Source organism: Phacochoerus africanus, chromosome 5 (assembly GCF_016906955.1).
Source record: "Phacochoerus africanus isolate WHEZ1 chromosome 5, ROS_Pafr_v1, whole genome shotgun sequence".
NCBI lineage: Eukaryota > Metazoa > Chordata > Mammalia > Artiodactyla > Suidae > Phacochoerus > Phacochoerus africanus.
In genome coordinates this window covers 48,504,281-48,525,930 of record NC_062548.1, presented here as the reverse complement: position 1 = coordinate 48,525,930, position 21,650 = coordinate 48,504,281, and the positions used below count along the sequence as shown (strand labels likewise).

At 44.8% G+C, this 21,650-nt stretch overlaps 1 long non-coding RNA gene across 2 annotated transcripts; it reads right to left on the bottom strand.

Moving 5' to 3' along the window:
- Window positions 1-1,645: 1,645 nt before the first annotated feature.
- Window positions 1,646-20,082, bottom strand: LOC125127724 (uncharacterized). Of its 2 annotated transcripts, XR_007135039.1 has the most exons (6): window positions 19,793-20,082; window positions 6,066-6,169; window positions 4,905-5,016; window positions 4,016-4,167; window positions 2,545-2,588; window positions 1,646-1,802 (listed from the first exon to the last, which is right to left on the bottom strand). It is a non-coding gene; the product is annotated as an uncharacterized LOC125127724 (long non-coding RNA). The 2 variants fall into 2 exon arrangements; XR_007135038.1 differs by lacking the exon at window positions 1,646-1,802 and having other exon boundaries at window positions 2,292-2,588.
- Between the last annotated feature and the right edge of the window lie 1,568 nt (window positions 20,083-21,650).

The window sequence follows — 21,650 nt, the reverse complement described above, 5'->3', positions numbered from 1 at the left end:
GCTGAACAAGAATAAAGCTGGCCAGCCACCTTTCTACCTCACCTTTCTGTGTCACCAAAAGTAAACACTTAATGTATTAGTAAAACTTAAGCCAATGGCCAATTGAGGCAGCGTGCCAGAGGCCCTCTATAAAAGTCATTAATCATTTTTTTAAGTGAAGCTGAGTTTTCTGGGGTTTTTTTTGGTAATTTATTTTTTATTTCAATTGTATGAGACTGGCATGGGCCTGGGCACGGATTGGATGCTTCCCATTTTGGATGAGTGACTTGGGAGCCTGAACTTGTCACAGTGCCCTGTGAGTCAACTGCTCTTTAAACCAGAAGTTCCCAGCCACAGGCAGTTAAACTGTGGCTTCAAGGGAGATGCTTGCCCCACCCTCCATCACTCACTCCTGTGTTCACTGATTCGAATGCTAATCTCATCCGGAAACACCCCCAATACCCACCCAGAAATAATGCTTTATCTGGCTGCTCCAGGTGACACATAAAATTAACCATCACACCTTGTGTGGGCAATTGAATGCTGGCTAGCTGTCAAAAGAAATTATTTAGATATGTGCATACTGTTGTGGAAAGATGTCCCTGAAATACCAGATTAAAAAAAAAGAATTGTATCTAGTCACTTGTGATGGAGCATGATGAAGGATAATGTGAGAAAAAGAATCTACATATATATGTGTGACTAGGTCACTTTGCTGTGCAGTAGAAAATTGACAGACCACTGTAAACCAACTGCAATGGAAAAAATAAAAATCATTAAATTAAAAAAATGAAATAAAAAAAGAATCTAGCCATAGAAAAATATGTATTCCTTTTGTGTTAAATGAGATGCCCATATATTTGCTTACGTTCATTTGTGAACAGAACAACAAATTTGGAAGGCAAGTCAACAAATTATTAATCATGTCGACAGCAAGAGCAGGTTTTAGGATGATTTTTTTTACTTTAGAAATTAAGATATTGGTTGATTCTTTTTGTTCCTGAAAGTGAAACTGAAAAATTATCCATTGTTTGGAGTTTCCGTTGTGGCTCATTGGGTTAACGAACCCAGCTATTATCCATAAGGATGCAGGTTCAATCCCTGGCCTCAGTGGGTTAAGAATCCAGTGTTGCAGCAGGCTGCCACATAGGTTGCAGATGCTGCTTGGATCGGGGGTTGCTGTGCTGTAGCGTAGGCCAGCAGCTGCAGCTCTAATTCAGCCCCTAGCCTGGGAACTTCCATATGTCTCAGGTGTGGCCATAAAAAGAAAAAAAAATGTTGGAGTTCCCATCGTGGCTCAGTGGTTAGTGAACCCGACTAGCATCCATGAGGACGTGGGTTCGCTCGGTGGGTGAAGGATCCGGTGTTGCGGTGAGCTGTGGTGTAGGTCGCAGATGTGACTCGGAGCCCTGATGGCTGTGGCTGTGGCATAGGCCGGCGGCTACAGTTCTGATTGGACCCCTAGCCTGGGAACCTCCATATGCCGTGGCTTCAGCCCTAAAAAAGACAAAAAGACCAAAAAAAAAAAATTATACGTTGTTCGAAAAATAAATATCGATGTTTGGGTTCCCTTTCTGCTGTGGATTCAGGTAGTGATCATAAGTAGCAAGGTATTTTTACTTCAAAAAAAAAGGGGGGGTTATTCATGGTAATTACATACCTGGGCAGAACCCCTAGAGAACCTCTTTGCTTGAGGAGGTGGACACGAGAGTGTGTGCAGCCGCTCTGCTTGAAGGGTAGGAGCAAGCGCGTGCACGGATGGCCCAGTGGAGAACTCCAACATGGCGTGTCCAGCAGTTAAAGGGAACAAGCCAGATCCAGCTCTTAGAAAGACACAACAGTAATGAATTTTTTTCATCTCCCTCAACACAGAATTCTTGCCAAAGAAGTTGACTCTGCCTCTAGTCCAGCCTTTAGAAGAACATCCATTGGTTGGGCAAAAAACAATGGGAGATCAGGTTTGCTACATGTCTCCCTGGTCTGCGCTCATGGGTCGGAAACAAGAATTTTTCAGATTCAAAGCAGGATGAAGAAAAGACAAGTTGGAGTTCCCATCGTGGTGCAGTGGTTAACGAATCCGACTAGGAACCATGAGTTTGCGGGTTCGGTCCCTGCCCTTGCTCAGTGGGTTGGGGATCCGGCGTTGCCGTGAGCTGTGGTGTAGGTTGCAGACGCAGCTCGGATCCCGCGTTGCTGTGGCTCTGGCGTAGGCTGGTGGCCACAGCTCCGATTGGACCCCTAGCCTGGGAACCTCCATATGCCAAGGGAGTGGCCCAAGAAATGGCAAAAAGACAAAAAAAAAAAAAGAAAAGAAAAAAGAAAAGACAAGTTTATTGAGGTGAGAGTCGCTGTTAACACAGTGGGCCGACTTCCTGATGATCAGGGAGAGCTGACCCTGAGTGCACGGTTGTGTGTGTTTTTATAGCCCGGGGAGAGGAGAGGTCTCATGATACACCTGCTGACCTGCTGATGGGTCGGGGAAAGAGGGGTCTTAGCATACACTTGCTGGATGGTTGGGGGTGTATAAGACCCCAACAGGGGCTGGGCGAGGAGGGGGCAACATACCTTTCCCAGTAGTACTGCCAGAACTCAGCCTCTTCTCACTGGTGCTGAATAGAAACACGGAGACAGTTTTGGACAAAGGAGGAAAAACAGATCTATTGCTTTGCCAGGCAAAGGAGGATCACAGCAGGCTAATGCCTTAAAGACTCTCCACCCCCTTAGGAGATACTGGGAGGTGGTTTTATAGTTTGGAGAGTGAAAAATAAGGCCGCAGATAGGGATCAGGGTAGAGGCAAGCTTGCATTGTTTTCCAAGCTAGTGTTCAGTGGTCTGGTGGATTTCTTTCTGGAATAAAGAAGCTTCATTAGCATCTTCCATTTGTTGGAAGTTTTAGTCCTGTGGAAGGACTCACAGATACTGTTGTTTAGACTCCTTAAGGAGAGACCAGACCCTGCTCCCAAAGCTGCACTATAGTTTCTTGATTGCTCCTCCCTGGACTCTGCATCCCCTCGCTTCCCTGATTAGCAACTGTTTGAACCTGCCCTTTTGAACTCAGGGAAGGTCATGGAGGCTGAAGTTTATTCCCTAAAAAAAAGAAACAGGGGACACAGAAAGGCTTGTGTGCCCAGGAGCTACAAGGCCCTGCTTGGTTTCAGCAGGGGCAGGAAGGAGTAGGCCAGGCTGCTCAAGGTCAGGAAGGGGGCATTACAATGAACAGGTAGGGTGATGATAAGGATCTGGTGATTCTTGTCCTGCCCAGAAGCTTTGAGTTCTATCTCCTTGAAGGGGCCTTGAAGTCCAACATTATGTTTGTATCCCCCAAATTCCTAATTTGAAAACCTCATTTTCAAGGTACTAGGTGGTGGGGAAGGGAGAGGGGGGTTGGGTGATTAAGAGGGCAGGCCCTCAGGAATGGGATTAGTGCTGTCATAAAAAGAGGCCCCACAGAGTGCCTCACCCCTTCCATGTGGAAGGACAGAGAGGTCTGCAGCCAGGAAGGGGGCGTTTACCTGGCCTCGATGGCACCCTGGTCTCAGACTTCCAGGCTCCAGAACTGTGAGCAACACATTTCTGCTGTGGACAAGCCACCTGGTCTGGAGTGTTTTGTTACAGCAGCCTGAGTGGACCAAGACAGAGTTCCCTGATACCCCATGAAAGCAAAAGGAACCCCAGAATGGGGGCTCTTCTCCAGACAAGCAACCTGATTTCCTCATGCTTGTGGCATAAACAGAAAATGCAGAAGGAATCCTCCATATGCAGGGCTGGGCTTCCGATTCAAACTGAGCAATTCTTAAGACATTTTTGAGACAATGGAGAAATCTGATTCTGGAGTTAGGTGTTTGTTGATAAGGAATTGCTGCTCATTTTGTTACATTTAATAGCAGCTTTGTGGTTACGTTTTTCTAAAGTCTGTGCATCTTAGCACTGTATACAGCAACCTGGCAGGATGAAAAGACATGGTGCCTGGGATGTGGTATAAAATTCCTCGGCAAAGAGGAAGGAAAGGAGAATAAGCAAGTGAAATTGTACTAACCACCCATGCTGAGTGACAGGTCGTCGGGGATTCAGTATAAACTTCTCTCCTTTTGCTGTGTCTGTGAATTGTATGCAAATGTGCAAGAAACGGGCTGGAAGGAAACCCATCAATCCCGAGGATGGCAGTCTCTTGGGGCAGGTCGGGGTTGCCTGAGGCAGTGAGGAGAGAATGCTGGGTGAGAGCCACGCCTCCCCCCCATAGACATCTCATAGGCAGTGCTTTATTTCTACTATCAAAACACATGTGGAGCAAAAATGACAAGATAGGTCTAACTACCCAATCTGAATGGGGTGAGCACAAGGGTATGCATATCCTCTATACTTCCGCATATGCTTTTAATTTTTCAAAATAAAAATGGTTTTACAAAATAAAATTAAAATTAAATTTTTTTTTTTTGCTTTTTACGGCAGTACCTGTGGTATATGGAAGTTCCCAGGCTAAGAGTCGCATTGGAGCTGTAGCTGCCAGCCTACGCCACAGCCGCAACCATACAGAATCCAAGCCGCGTCTGCAACCTATGCCCCAGCTGGTGGCAACGCCAGATCCTTAACCCACCGAGGGAGGCTAGGGATCGAACCCACATCCTCATGGACACTATGTCAGGTTCTTAACTGGCTGAGCCACAACAGGAACCCCCCAAATGTCCTTTTTTTTTCTTTTCTTTTGTGGCTGCCCTGCAGCAGATGGAGTGCTACGGCTGCCACCTAGGCCACAGCTGTGGCAATGCTACATCCTTAACCCATTGTGCCAGACCAGGGATAGAACCTACGTCCCAGTGCTCCCAAGATGCCGCAGCAGGAACTCCTGAATGTCCTTGTGTTTTTTAACAAGGTCTGCCTTCCTGGGGCTCTGGGTGGGTTCCACATAATGGTGTCCCAAAGCTTACCTCTCCAGGAAACTGGGCTCTTGCCCCTCCCTCAGTTTCTACAGCAAGAACATCCTCAGATGACAAATGCATCCAGGAGATTCCAAGGAAGAAACAGCAGAGAATTATTGCTCTAAAGAGATAGAGGAGAAAGTGAGAAATGTGTGGATTAAGGGCTAGCCGCCAGAAGTAAAACAGATGAGCAAGCAAATCTTACCTGGGGTCATATGAGGCGTTGTCCCCTTTCTTAGTGCTTTGCTGATTTTCATACTTTGAAAAGTGATATATAGTGCCTTTACTGGAAAATGTAAGTCTAAAAGAACTTTTAAAGACCTATCAAGTTCTAAGTTAGTGGAGTAATTTGGGTGGCAATAAGACTTCAGCTATTTTTTGCTTATAATGTTTTGACATAGAACAAAGATGGGTACCTGGGTTCCCCACATAGGTGCTTGGAAAACTGTGTTTGGGGGATGGATGTCCTCTTGTGCACCATTAAGCCAAGCCAGGTCAAGTTACGGAAATATTTTCCACCTACGGAGGGCACCCAGTGACGGAGCCCAGGCTCTATGAGAAGAGATGGTTTCGGCTGGGTAGAGTAATCACAGCTGGAACAACCACGTTCTGATGGCTTTAAAAATAGTCCTCTTTTCTGATTTTAAATCAGCGAATGCAAATGTGAAAATGTCCATACCTTAGCCCAATAAGATGAAGGAAGGGCCTCAAGAAAACCTGTGAAGATGGTTCTGTTCTGAAATGGAGACAAATCGAAGCTTTGCCTTTGATCTTTGTGGGTGGCCTAACTGCCCTGCACTGCCCACCCCCACCCCCTACACCCACTCCTTTGCCTTTTCCTAAGCAGTCAGGACTCCTTGGAAAATGCCCCAAGCTTGTGCTTTTCTGTTACCTGATGCTTCTGAGTCGGGGGAGGGGGTTGGTGAGCGAGAGCGAGAGAAGGCGGAAGTAAGCTCAGGGGTGGAGGGACCAGGATGCTACTGCCTTGGGGAAGGAAGCAATTTTTTTTTTTAACATATTTGATAAACCCAAAGCAGCGTGATTAATTTGCACTAATATGAGCTGATTTGTAAAATGCAAAACAGTCATGCATTATTCATGCAAAATAGACAATTCACCAACTGGTTCTGTCCTGTGTACACAGGCAGGCAGCAGCCCCAAGACACTCACCACTCAAGGAAAAGTCCGGGGCAGAAGGACGATTCCAGGCTCTATCTGCCAAGCTCCAAAGCAGTCACTTTTCACAGCATCAAATCCAGCTGCAGGATGCAAACCTCAAGGTAAGAAGAAAGAGTGTAAACTTAATTATAGAGTGAAAAAAAATATATATATATATATTGGGGAGTTGTTTCATTTCCTGCTAGATTCTCAGGCCTCCAACAGTTCTGGTACCAGGTATCTGTTCAATGAATACTTTAATCAATGAATCAGTGAATGAAATTGCCGAAATAACTGATGTCTTATTAAAGCACTATTTTGTCAAAAGAAAAGTGGCCACTGTTAAGAGGCCATCAGGTTAAATGGACATGAGGATTAAAAACCACAGGCTTGCATCATCATTTTTGAAAAGATCACAGCTCTGTGAGGAAATGACTACCCCCTGTACTTTAGTGACACTGCCAGTGACAACAATGGATGAGATGGGGTAGAAATCTTGGTCACATCAGTAGGATCATAATCTGACACCTGGGGCTAAATTTTTCATGTGAGCAGGTGAAAAAAAATAATAAGTTCTCCCAAGAAAAGACCCCACAGCACGTGCTCTGTCATAGAAAGGGGGTCACAGTAGGTCACATCAGGGATAAAACTGATGCTGGCATTTATTTTTTCTTTTTGGCTGTGCCCACAGCGTGCAGAAGTTCCCCAGGCCAGGGATCGAACCCGACGCATTGGTGACAACGCTGGATTCTTAACCCACTAGGCCACCAGGGGACTCCTATGCTGGCATTTTCTAAGTGGCACAATGGGATGCTCTTTGGAAGCTCCAAAGCAGAGCAGCACTCACCCTGTGTGCTTAGAGCATGCTTCGGACCTTTAAGGCTGCAGGATTGTCCCCCTCTCCCTGCTCCATCCTCAGTTAATCCTGAAGTATCATATTCGCCTAAGTGTAACTTTCTCCAGAACAGTTCTGGGTTGTTTATAATCTGGAACAGCCTCCACAGAGGAGGCCCCACCCCCTGGGCCACCCCATGTTCCACTGAGTACTGGGCAGGGCTGGGTAGTGTGTTGGGACTGGAGCTGAGGCAGAAGCGACCCCCTCCTGACCATGAAGGAGGAAGACTTTACAACTGCGTTGGGGATGGTGTGAGGGGGGAGCACAGTGCTATGGCTGATAAACCTCTGAGGTCAGAGACTTCTCCCAGAAGGTTCTTTCTGGCTCACAGTTCGTCCAGGGTTAGTGGTAAGCAGGCAGTCTTCCACATGGAAATTTTCAGGGATCCAGAGTCCTTCAGTTCATGGTGGCTTCCACACAGCAGACAACCACTTGGGTCAAGATGTGACCCACCTCATGTCCACTCTCATCTCACTGGCAAGGACTGGTCAAGGGGCCCCATCTAGATGCCTGGGGTCCTGGGGACTTGGCTCCTGACTGGGCAGCTGCTTCCCACCAACTCCATGTGATGGAAAGGGAACAAGGATCTCCTGGAGGCAGAGAGGAGCCACTGAGGCCAGGCTGGAAGGGAAGGCGTCAGAAAAATAACCCTGCTGGGACCAGCCCCAATATGCCAGTTGGTGGCTGTGAGTTGCACCTGCCCGGAAAAAGTTCAGTAGAGTTTTGTGGTGCATAATGTTTTCATATGTCTTGCTTCTTTGGGGAGGTGGGGGGGGGCGGGGCGGGGGCAGTGGTATCCAGAAAGGCACTGAGTTCTGGATCTGGCTGTAGGTGGAGAAAAATACAAGAACCAGAGTCAGCCTCATGACCTTTACCTCGCAAAGAGAGGCAATCCGTCCTTCAGGGTAGCCTGATGCCAAGCATGCAAATTTTAGTACTAACCTATAATTTGCAATAGTGCTTCTGAAATTAGTGTCCACATTTCACTCATGTAGCTGTTCAAATGCAAGTTGTAAAGAAGGTATATTGGGTTGAATAATGTCTTCCCCAAAATTCACATCCACCTGGAACCTCAGACTGTGTCCTGATTTGGAAATAGGGTCTTTGCAGGCATAGTTAAGATGAGATCATTCTGACTGGGAGTTTGGGGTTAGTAGATGGAAACTATTACATTTAGAATGGATAGTCAATGAGGTCCTGCTGCATAGCCCAGGGAACTCTATCCAATCTCTTGTGATAGACCAAGATGGAAGATAATACGAATGTTATATATATATATATATATATATATATATATATAACATTATATATATATAATATAATGTTATATATATATATATATATATATATAACATTATATATATATATATAATAATACGAATGTTATATATATATATATATATAACATTCTAAATCAACTATAATAAAAAAATTTTTAAAGGAAAAAAAAAAAAAGATGAGATCATACTGGATTAGGGTGGGCCTAATGTCAATGACCAACATCCTTGTAAGAAGAGGAGAGACAGGAGTTCCTGCTGTGGCACAGAGGGTTAAGGATCCAGCATTGCCGCAGCTGTGGCATAGGCTGTAGCTATGGCCCAGATTCAGTCCCTGGCCTGGGAATTTCCATATGCCATAGGTGCAGCCAGAAAAAAAAAAGAAGAAGAAGAGGAGAGACACAGATGACAGCGAAGAAGGCCACATGTAGACAGGCAGAGATTGGAGATGCCCCCACAAGCCCAGGGACACAAGGAGGGCCTGCACCACCAGCAGCTGGAGGGGCCAAGGAAGGATCCTCCCGGAGCTGCCAGGGGGAGCGTGACCCCACCAACACCTTGACTTCAGACCTCTGGCCACCAGAACTGTGAGGGAATGCATTTCTGTTCTCATCAGCCATCCCTTGAGGGTCATTTGTTACAGCAGCTGCAGGAGACTCTTACCAAAAGGATGGGGGCAAGGAGGTTAATAAAAATGAGGATGTTAGAAAGTCTAGTTATCAGTGGCTCTCCATGGCCCATCCCTGCCTCTCTCCTTAGCTTTAGACAATTTTTCCAACAGAATCTAAATCTCTCCTTTAACTGTCCTCAGGAACATCAAGTACAGCAAGTCTGAAGCCTAAGCCACACCTCCTGCAGCTGCCCTTCTCAGCTGCGCCCTCCTGCTTCTGCTCCCTCCCTCTGCCCACGTGTCCTGGATGGAAGCATTGCAGTCACACCCACCTCCCCTGTCCTCTGCATCACCCACATCAAATCTCCACCAGATCCTGATCCTTCACCTCTGCCTCTCAGGTCCCGCTACCTGAACCCGGCCCCTGGCTGCTTGTGGCCTCCTGCTCCCCAGCCTCAGTGCTCCTCCCTACAGGCAATGCTCTGCCCACTACCACAGGCAGAGCTTGCTGCAACCCAGATCAGGCCACCTCAGCCCTCCCCCAACTTCCCGCAACCTTCGGCTGATGAGAAGGGTCTAGAAAGATCCTCCAGGACAAGCACTCTGCACAGAGATTACATACGTGACCCGTCACAGCACCCTAAACTGAGGTCCAACCGTTGCCTCCTGTGACAGGCAAGAGAGTGGAGACTGAGGAAAGATTAATTTGCAGGTGCCAGAGAGAGCCCCCCGCCCCCCCGCATCCCCCTGTGTAAGGTAGTTCTGTTGAAAAACTTGAACTCGGAATTAGAGAATAAAAAACATGGACTCTCCTAAAAAATTAGCCATCTTTGCCTCCATTAAAACCCAAATCATCATGGTAAGTAGGAAATAGTAATAAAAATGAATGATGTTGCGCTATTTGGAAATGGCATTGAGCCTGCGGAGTGGTGGGCGGGGTTGTAAGATCATTAAGAAAAGTCCCACCATTTAGCTCTCTTTGGAGTCTTTAAAGTCTGACTCCAACCCAGTCAGAGTTCCCCGTTGACTGCAGTTGGGGGCTCAGAGGAATAAGATGTGCCTGTGAGGAGTCTTTCTTTGGACCTTCCATGCACGGTGTCCCTCCCCCCCACCCCCGCCCCCCACAACCTGTCTGGGCAATAAAACTATTGTGTACCTCTTATCCAAGCAACTTTATCAACCAAATGTTTGTGTCTCCCCAACCCAATTCAGATGTTGACGTTCCAACTCTTGGGAGATGGGTCCTTGGGAGGTGATTTAAGTTTAGATCAGGTCATGACGGTGGTGCCCTCATGATGATCCCCAGAGACAGGGGAGCTCTGCCTCTTTCCCTCTCCCGCCCCCCTCATTCACTCTCCCCCTTCCTCCATTTTTCTCTCCCCCTCCTCCTCTTTTGCTTCCTCTTCTGCTTCCTCTTCCTCTTCTCTCTCCCCCCACTTCCCCATCAACCCTCCCCTCCCCCACGAGCACACACCAAGAAAAGGCCACGTGAGGACATAACAGGAAGACTGTCATCTGCAAGCCAGGAAGAGAGTCTTCACCAGGAACAGAATCTGCCAGCACCTTGATCTGAGCCTTCAGCCTCCAGAACCGTGAGAAATACAGGTGTGCTGTTTAAGCCACCCATCTATGGTATTTTGTCATGGCAGCTCTGACTGACTAAGAAAGCAACTGAGCCTTTAGAAACCTGAATAACATTTAACCAGAAAAAGTCAACAGAACATCTGACAATGTTCTGATCTGGCTGAGGCACCCCCGCCTCCACTCCCCACCCCCATGTCCCTTTGTGAATGTAAGGGTTACCACATATGTTCAAACCATAGTTTCCCTCCTGGACTGAGCAAAGAAACATAAATACCATACTTTAAATACTGCAATTGTCTTTACCAGGCACAATCATTTTAAGGAAATAATAGTTTTTCTCTTTGTATATGGCCTCATGTTTTTTTCCTTCAAGGAAAAAAAAAAAAGGAAACCAAATTTTACATACAGCATTAGCTTTAAGGTAGAAAAATGATGACTTTCAGATTCCAAGCACTTGCTCTGTGACCTGTCAGCACTCTGCTGACCCATAAGTTCCAAATAAAAAGATTCACACAGATTTTCCAAGTGCGCAGAGCCACCATAAGTTCTTAAGTTCATCAAAATTGCCTCTAGTGGAGTTCCCAATGTGGCTCAATGGTAACAAATCCAACTAGTATCCAAGAGGATGTGGATTCGATCCCTGGCCTCACTCAGTGGGTTAAGGACCTGGCATTGCCATGAGCCGTGGTGTTGTTTCCAGAGGCAGCTCAGATCCTGTGTGGCTGTGGCTGCGGTGTAGGCGGGCAGCTAAGCTCCAATTCAACCCCTAGACTGGGAACCTCCCTATGCAGCAGGTGCGGCCCTAAAAGGCAGAAGGAAAAAAAAAAAAAAAAAGATTGCCTCTGTGGCTGTACTAATTTTCTATTTCAGATCATTTGGGATATCAAATTATCCCAAATCTCACAGCTTAAAACAACACTCATCTGTCAGCTTACAGCTCGCTAGGTGAGATGTCCATGGCTAGCAGGGTTGGGTTCTCTGTCCGGGGTCTTACGAAGCTAAAGTCAAAGTGAGAGACGGGTGCCTTCTTTTCTGGAGGTTCTAGGGAAGGTTCAGCCTGAAGCTCATTCAGGTGGTTGGATGTCTGTGTTGTAGGACTGACATCTGTGTTTCTTTGCTAGCTGTCAACCAGGGGTTAACTTCAGCTCCAAGAGGCCAGCTGCATCCCCTGTCACACAGCCTCCTCCATCTTCAAACCCTGCAAAGGAAATCTCCCTCTCATCGAGTTCCTCTCACACTTTCAGTCTCTTTCCCAAGGGCTCACTCGATTAGACCAGGCTCACCCAGGATGATCCCCTTTCCCTAAAGTCGACTGATTGGGGACCTTAATGACATCTGCAAAACCCCTTCCCAGCAGCATCTAGACTAGTGTTTGCTTGAAGAGCTGGGAGAAGCTGTGTGTGTGCACTGGGGCAAGCATCTTGGGAGCTGTCTTAGGATTCCACCTGCCACAGGGCCTTGGCTTTGGTTTACCGGCCTCATTACCTTCTTTATTCAAAAAGAACAGGAAGAATTCCCTTTGTTGCACAGGAGAAATGAACCCAACTAGTATCCATGAGGACTAGGAACCATGAGGTTGCAGGTTCAATCCCTGGCCTTGCTCAGTGGGTCAGAGATCTGGTGTTGCTGTGAGCTGTGGTGTAGGTTGCAGACATGGCTCAGATCCCCAGTTGCTGTGGCTGTGGCGTAGGTCTGCAGCTGCAGGCCCTATTTGACCCCTAGCCTGGGACCTTCCATATGCCATGGGTTCAGCCCTTAAAAAAAAAAAAAAAAAAAAAAAAAAAGCAGGAAAAGATCTCTTACTTCTAATGATTTCAACATGCTAGAAAATGAAACTTATTTTGGAGCTGACAATTGATTCTGTGGCCAAATTGGCAAAATTTCAGAGACCAAAATAAAACCCAGCCTACTCTGAAATCTGTTTTTGCAGGCCTAGCAGTAAAGACTCTTACCAGCTATTACCATCATTAGAACAGCCCAGGCTCCCAAGCCACCAAGTGGTGCTCCAGGGACAACTAGGGCCTGCACAGGTGGGCCTGGCCATCATATCACCAGCACTCACTGCTCTTAGAAGGAGCTCTGGGGGCTAAACCCTCACTCCTCCAAATGCAGTCCTGACCAGTCCATCACAACCATCTGAGAGCTTGGAGGAAATGTGGGATCTCAGGCCCCACCCCATATCTGTTGAAGTAGAATCTGCTTTTCAGCGAGATGCCATAGAATTTATATGCACATCAAAGCTTGAGGAGCCCTGATGCCAACCACACACCCAAGGACCAGAGATAACTGACTCTGCAAAATGCACTTAAGTTGCAGTGAAGACTAAGTACATCACCCCTCCCCGCCAAGTCTCTGTTGAGCCTGAGTAATGGCTTAGATCCACGCAGCATCCAGCCACTCGAGGGGAATCACTCAACTTGAGCAAAAAGTCATTCCCATCCCTCCGAGTAACAGTTTCCTGGAAGGAGTGCATGTCCAAGCCTGGCTGGGACAGGGTCCTTTGACCCCTTCACACTCAGATCCCACCTGTGCATGAAGGTGCCTCAGAATCCTCAGAACTGCTGCTCCCTGAAAGAGCCAGAGAAGTTTCTTATGCTGCAGCATCTTTACCCAGATGCTGGGCCAAGGAGCTCGTTGACAACAGAGGTCACGCCAAGGATGCCGAAGAGAGAATTTTGCCACACAGAGTATTTAGAAACTGGCAACATTTGTATACGTTTTGGCCTAAGAGCAGCTGGCTTTCTCAAGCACTGATTTGTTTTGCAAGGTATTTTAGTTCATTGCTGTTTTGGAATGGGACAGTCATTTTCTCATTTCGAGCAATACACGAAAAAAAAACATCACCTGTCCAGGAAAGCCAGTGTAACATGTTGTGTTTCAAAGGTGCTAATTTTGGATGGGCCTCAGAAGTTTCTAGATTTCTAAAACAGCCATGTGTTCTCAGGTGGAAAGAGAGAAGCATCCCTTTACCAAACGGAGGCTGTGGTGTCTGCAGCCCACCTATAGTAAGTTTCCCAAAATGTCTCATTCATGCCAGTGGGTTTCATCCAGGGAGGGAAGGCCTCCTGGGGGACATTTAGGATGGGGTGGGACACCGACAACATCTGTCAGATAAAAATCAGAAACTCCAGGGGAGTGTCTGACAACGAAGAATCATGCCACACCCCGAGTGATTTTCAAAATTCATTCTTGACATCTGTCCACACAAAATCTAATCATTATTATCTGAGCCTGAACCAAACCCTGTATTACATGGAAACATTGTGTTGTGTTGTTGGTTTGTTTTATATCATTTAAAACACACAGAAGAGGGAGCTCCCTTTGTGGCTCCACGGTTAATGAACCCAACTAGGATCCATGAGGATGCAGGTTCGATCCCTGGCCTTGATCAGTAGGTTAAGGATCTAACATTGCTATGGCTGCAGTGTTGGCTAGCAGCTGTAGCTCCAATTCGACCTCTAGCCTGGGAAATTCCATATGCCACGGGCCCTAAAAAGAAAATAAATAAAAATTTTAGAAAATAGTTAAAAATAAAATGATACACTGACATCACCACATATATCAAAAGAAATCTGTACACCCAGAAAACAAACATAGTTACCAAAGAGGAAAGGAGAGGGAGGGATAAACCAGGAGGTTGGAATTAACCTAAACACACTACTATATGTAAAATAGACAATCTACGAGGACCTACTGTAGCACAGGAAATGCTACTCAATATACTATAATAACCTATAAGGGAAAAGCATCTGAAAAAATACAGACATACACACTGAATCACTTTGCTGTACACCTAACACCACATTATAAAGCCACCACACTTCACTAAGAATAAAATAAAACAAAAGCAAAAAAGGAGAGAAGTCTGTACAGTACTTTGATTTGTCTGGAACTTCAAGAGCTCTTCTCCAATCTGCACAGTCCAGGCACAAACATGGCCTTCCAGATGTTTCCATTGCTGGCACCACACCCTTGCTCTGGTCTGCATTTGTAGCTGTGGCTCTCCCCGCAATTCCAGGTTTGGAAGAGGGCCAGTGTGGAGTCAGTACTCAGAGAATCCCCTTGCCCAGCAGGACATGCTGCCAAGTGTGAGGGATAGGCAAGGACAAAAAGGCTGAGATGTTTATCTCAGATTCCCCAGCACATAAATTTATACCACAGACCCAAAGCACAATTGTGTCGAAGAAAGAAAGAAAAAAGTCTGTGTGTTAAAGATTCCCTTTTGAGACAGGATGGGTCAGTGTGATTAGAAATCAGATCCCCTCCCCTTAAAAAAAAAAAAAAAAAAGAAGAAGAAGAAAGAATGGCATTTCTGTTGTGGCTCAGTAGGTTGAGAACCTGACATAGTGTCCTTAAGGATGCTGGTTCAATTCCTGGCCTTGCTCAGTGGGTTAAGGATCCAGCATTGCCACAAGCTATGGTGTAGGTGGTAGGTGTGACTTGGATCCCACATGGCTGTGGCTATGGCAAAAGTCAGCAGCTGCAGCTCTGATTCAACCCCTAGCCTGGGAACATCCATGTGCTGCAAAATGTAGGCTTAAAAGAAAAAGAAAAAGAATTCAGATCCCATGACTTCCAAATGTCTTCCAAGATTCTGTGTTCTGCACCAAGAAGGACTTAGATGCACCAAAAGACTCCCTGAGCCGGTGGGCCCTTGCAGCTTGCAGACTTGCCCTTCTCAGCAATTTCCTTTCCGCACATCCCAGCCTAACAGCAGAGCCTGGATTTTGAAGCAACTGGTATCCTGGTCCTGCTCTCATCTGCTGGAGAGGCACCCCATCACCCAGTACAGGGATCAATGAGCCCAACTGAGCCTTCTTTCCAGCCTGGTGACCTGGGCTGAGTCCTTACCCCACACCTCTTCTTTCTAAGGAAGGACAGGAGGATCTCCTCATAGGGATGTGGTGAGAGCTGCCTGGAGTAGCAGGGCAGTGTTTAGAGGGAGGAGGCTCTCTCTTAGCAATAATGACCCTCCCACTGCTATCAACTCTAAATTCCACTGTCCTGGAGCAGGTTTGGTGCAGCTTTGGGCTCCATTGCAGGGTGGACCCCTTCCTTCACTTTCCATCCCAAATGGCATCTCATCTTAGGGTTCCCTGGTCCAGTTTAAAGGCATTCTAATGCCTTACTGGAAGTCACTGGAAATTTTGGCAAGCTTGTCACCACAACCGTCTTGAAGTCTGGAACTTCAAGAGCTCTTCTCCAATCTGCATAATCCAGGCACAAACAACATGGCCTTCCAGATATGAATTGGAGATTGGCACTTGCCATCTGCCTCTACATGGATTGAATTGTGAGCCACTGCAGCTGTTGATCCTCAACACCCCCTGAAAGGACCTCAGGGTGGAGATCTGGAGTGAGGCACCCTGTGCTTTGGGAAAACTGACAGAACAAATCTTCAGATAGTTAGGTATTTTTAGGAGAAGGTTTTATGAGCCAAATTCTTGCATCTCCTCGTATCTAGAAAAGCACTAAAATCCTTGATGGTGACATCTGCTCCTTATGACTAGCAGCAAACTTGATGAGACCAGAAGCAAACTTCTGCAAAATGTGTACATGGTGGCTTATACTTCCCTTTGACCAAAATCATATATATACTGACCTTCCTCCCTACCTCTTTGGAGCAGTATTTCAGAGCTCTCTGAAATACTGCCTCCTAGACTATAGTCCACATTTTGCCCCAAATAAAACTTAACTTTCAACTTTTAAGTTATGCATATTTTTTATGTCGACACATACTTCCATCCTGTAGCCCTTGCCTGTCCTCAAGTTTCTCCCACCATGACTCTGAGATCTGAAAGGTCAGAGGCTGAGGCTCATTACCCTCTGTCGTCCCAGAGCTGTGCATATACTGGGTGCTTAATAAGTGCTCACCGGATGGATGGATGGATGGATGGATGAGGGGGTGGATGGATGGATGGACAGATGGATGGACAGAGGTATGGACAGATCTGACAGTAAACTCAGCCCAGATGGAAAACCCCACATTATATGACCATGATTTCAAAGCAGCTCTCCCTCCTTCCCAGGGGAGAAAGGCACTCTCCCTTCCTGCCTGCAACCCCCTCCCCCAGGATCTCTGCAGCAGCAGAGATGGGAGAAACTGGTGGCAGTTTGGGATCATCCCAACATCTCAAATCATTTTTCAAACTCTTGGCCCAGCCCCTTAGACATTTTGCCAAGCACGTTTCTCCTTGGCTTTGAAACCCTGGGGAAATGTTATCTGAACATTTCCAATTCATTCATGCTCAGCTCATCAAAATGCCATTTTTTAAAGAACTCTCTGAACTCCAAAAGGTCTGGGAAGCCTTCCCCTCATGTAGTTATATGTAAAAAGCAGCCTAGGTCCTCCTAAGTAGATGCAGTGCCCTGCTGTGCTGTGGACAGGGCTCACCTCCTGGCCCCACTCCCTCGACCACCTGGGTAGGCTCAGCCACAGACAAATCCCATGCCAGGGCAGGAGGGAAGACTGGGCACCATCCAGGCCACCATACCTCCACAAACAAGAAAGAACTCTTAGACCCAGTTAAGTGATTTGAATACCCAAATGCAAACATCTTGAGAAAGAATCCTCCTGAGCAAACATTCCTTTAACTGTAAATGAAGGGTCTCCAGAAGTCTCCAAAATGGTACTGAAAGAGAGAGGAGCACATTCTAAGATACACAGGCTAACAGAGTCTCAGCTTCCTCTTCCATTTCTTCCTCACTGGGTCACACGGTGTGAGAGGGATTGGGTCCTCCAGTGCCCAGAGTCCTGCTAGAGTCAAGATCCCCTTCAAGAGAGGCATCTGGTGTGGGCTGCCCTCCTCAAAGCCTCCAGCTGACTCCATGAGGCAGCCTGAGACAAAAAGACAGCAAACACTCAAGATCTACTGGATCACCCCAACTCCATTACTTGAGCTGTTCCCTACCAATATCCACTCCTCCCATCAGCAACTCTCCAAATGTAAGGGTAGAAATAGCTTCCTCACCCCCACCCACCTCTCCACTGTCACCTCCATGGTGCAGTTCAAATCTCTCTTACTTGGAGGGAGGAGCTGCATCAGAAATCAGAAAAAGCGGAAGTCACTAAAATTGAAAACAAAGAAAATAACTTAAACAAAGAATTGATTTTTTGAAAAGATCAATAAAATTGACCAACCTCTAGCAAGACTGGCAATAAAGGGGGCAGGGAGGTTAGGGAGAGAGAGAGAGTTTGGTAATTACCAATACCATAAATGAAATGAGATAAAACAACAGATATAACAGATATGACATGGATAATAAGGAAATACGGTGAACAAATTACATGCAAAAATTTGACAACTTAGATGAAATGGACAAGTTACTTAAAAATTAGCAACTAACACAACTTATCCAAGATGAAAAAGATAATATGAATAACCCTATAGCTAACAAATAAATTTAACCCATAATTTTAAAACTTTCTAAAAAGAAATCTCTAGATCCGGATGATTTCACTGAAGGGAATTTTTTTTTTTAACTTTAACCCAAAGTTCACAAAACATCCTTCCAGAAAAAAACAGAAACATACTTTATGAATCTAATATTACTTGCTATCAGACCAAAGACAGTACAAAAAAGAAAATTACAGAATAACCAAGAAAACTCATGAATATAGATGATAAAATCTTTGACAAAATATTAATAAATAAAATTTAGCAGTATATAAAAAGAATACCACATAACAAATGGGATTTATTTCAGAGCTGCAAGGTTGGTTCGACACTTAAAATCAACCAATGTAGTCTACCATCAACAGGTGAAAGGAGACAAATCACAAGATCATATCAATTAATGCAGAAAAAAAAATTTGACAAAATTCAGTGCTGTTTATGCAAAAACTCTCAGAAAACTAGGAATTTCCTCAACTTGACAAGAAACATTATCAAGAACTATAGTTAAATCAAATCAAACTTAATGATGAAAGACTGAATTGAATGCAGTCAATTCAGTTCAAGATTAAGTTCAAGAAAAGGTAAGGATGTCTGTTCTCACCACTATTAACAACATAGCGCTAGAAGTTCTAGCTAAGGCAATAAGGCAGGAAAAGTAAACAAAAGGCTTACAGATCAGAAAGGATGGCAGCATAGTGTTGTTCTTTGCAAATGACATGATGGTCTCCATAGAAAACTATAGAATCTAGTAATGAGGGGAAAAAAAAAAAACCCAACTCCTAGAACTAATAAGGGTGTTCATCAAGGTCTCAAAGAGTGGATAAATACACAAACATTAATTATATTTCTATATTTTCACATGAATACATGGAGACCAGAACTAAACGTACCATTTGTAATCTCTTTTTAAAATGAAATACTTGGGGAGTTCCTGCTGTGGCACAATGGGATTGGCAGCATCTTGGGAGCACTCAGATGCAAGTTCAATCCTTGGCGCAGGACAGTGGGTTAAGGATTCAGCATTGCTGAGGCCGAGGCTTAGGCTGCAGCTATGACTCGGATCTGATCCCTGGCCTGGGAACTCCATATGCCACAGGGAAGCCAAAAAAGAAAAAAATTAAATTAAATTAAATACTTAGGTATAAGTCTCACAAAACATGTGCAGGACATGTATGCTAAGATCTAAAAGCTGATGAAAGAAAGCAACATCTAAGTAAACAGAAAGACGCGCTATGCGCATGGATTGTAATACTCAACATATTAAAGATAGCAATTCTTCCCAAATCAACGGACAGGTTTAAGGTAATTCCTATCAAAATTTCAGCAAAATATTTGTAAATATAAGCAAGATTATCCTGAAATTTGTATAAAGAGTCAAAGGAATTAGAGTAGCTAAAACAATTTCAAAGCAGATTAAAATAGGAGTCACTCAACCCAGTTTTAAGATATTATATAATTACAGTAATCAAGACTGTGGTCTTGGCTGAGCAATAGATTCATAGACAATGGAACAGAACAGAAAACCAAAATACGGCCCCACACAAGAACAGTCAACTGGTTTTTGACAAATGTGTAAAAGCAGTTCTATGGAGGAAGGACATTTCAACACATGGTGCTGGAGTGATTGGATATCCAAGGCAAAAAAAAAAAAAAAAAACCCTCAACCACATCTGAAATCTTATGCAAAATTAACTATAAACCTAATAAATATTTAAATATAAGATATTAACTATAAAACATTTGGAAGAATACATAGGAGGAAATCTTCAGCAGGTAGAGCTTTGTAAAAAATTGGTAAACTTGACACCAAAAGCATAATCCTAAAAGAAAATAATTGACAAATTGGACTTCACCAAAATTAAAAATCTTACTCTCTGAAAGACCTTGAAAAGACAAAGCTACAGACTGTGTATTAGTTTCCATAACAAATTACTACAAATTTAGCGGCTTAAAACAACATCCATTAATTATCTTACTGTTCTGTAAGTCAGAAGTCTGGTAGGCTCAACTGGTTTCTCTTCCTAGATCTCTCATAGCAGGAGGGCTGTGTTCCTTTGCAGAGCCTCTGGTGATTAATTTTCCAGACTCATTCCAGTTGTTGGAGGCAGAGTTTAGTTTCATGCATTTGTAGGACAGAGTTGCCATTTCCTGGCTGGCTGTCAGCCTGGGATCATTTTTAGCTTCTAAACTTCTCCAGAATTCCTTGGCTAGTGATCCTCTTCCTCCGTCTTCAAAGTCAGCAATGGTGGGTTGAAGCCTTCTCACACTTCAGATCGTTCTGATGTCCCCTTACCCTCCTCCTTGCCCCTTCCCCCTCCCCCTTCCTTCTTCCCCTTCCTCTTCCTCTTTTTCTTCTCCTGCTCTTCCTCCTCCTCTTCCTGCTCCTCCTTTTTCTCCTTCTTCTCTTTCTTATTCTTCTCCTTCTTCTCTTCCCGTCTCCTTCTTCCTCGTCCTCCTCCTCATTCTTCTTCTTCTTCTTCTCTCCCTCTCTCCCTCTTTCCCTTTCTGTTTTTCTCTCTCCCACCCTCTGCCCTGCTTACTTCCTCTTCCACTTTTAAGGGCTCATGTGATTCCATTGAGCCAAATAATTAACAGTAATTTTCGTATTTTAAAATCACCCACTTAGTAACCTTAACTGCATCTGAAAACTCCCTCCACAGCAGTACCTAGATACATGTTTGATGGGATAATTGGGGAACTGGAATCTTGGGGGAAATATATTTGAGATTCTGCCAACCACAGACTTGGAAGAATTATTTGCAAAACCATATATAACCAGATATAAAAGCAGGTACTATCTGACCAAGGACTTGCTTCGAGAAAGGATAAAAAGCACTTCACTGAAGAGGATACACAAATAACTAGTGAACATATAAAAAGATGTTGAACCACACTAGCCATTAGAGAAGTACAAATTAAGGCCAAATGAGATATCACCTCACACCTATCGGAATTGCTAAAATAAAAACAGTGACAATATCTAATGCTGGTGAGGATTTGGAGGAACTGGATCTCTCACCCATTGTTGGTGGGAATGTAAAATAGTACAGCCACTGCAATCCTGAGTATTTATCCCAGATAAGCAAAAATTTGTGTCCACACAAAACTTTTACACAAATGTTTAAAAGTTGTTTTATCTCTTTTATAATAGTCCAAACTGGAATCAATCAAAATATCCTTCAAGGAATGGGTTAATGGTTAAACATACTGTTACAACCATACTATGAACGTATTAGTAAACGTTCTTGAGAGCTAGATAGATAATAGCTAGCTAGCTAGATAGATTTTAAGGAACTGGTTTGTATTACTGTGGAAGCTGTCAAACCTAAAATCTGCAGAGTGGGCTTACAGGCTGGAGACCCAGGGAAGGGTTTGATGTTGTAGCTCAAATCTGAAGGACATCTCCTAGCACATTCCTTCTTCTTTTTCTTCTTCCTTAATAGTCTTTTCTCTACTAAGTCCATCAGTTAATTGGATGAGGCCCACTCAAAATATGGAGGGTCATTTGTTATACTCAAATTCTACTGATTTAAAAGTTAATCACACCTTTAAAAACACCTTCAGAGAGGAGTTCCTATTGGGGCTCAGTGGGTTAAAAACCAAACATAGTGTCCATGAGGATGCAGGTTCAAACCCTGGCCTCACTCAGTTGGTTAAGGATCTGGCATTGCCATGAGCTGTGGTGTAGATCACAGATGTGGCTCAGATCCAGTGTTGCTGTGGCTATGGCATAGGCCTCAGCTGCAGCTCTAGTTCAACCCTTAGAACTTCCATATGCTGCAGGTGTGGCCCTAAAAAGAAAGAAAATTTTAAAAATCAAAACACTTTCACAGA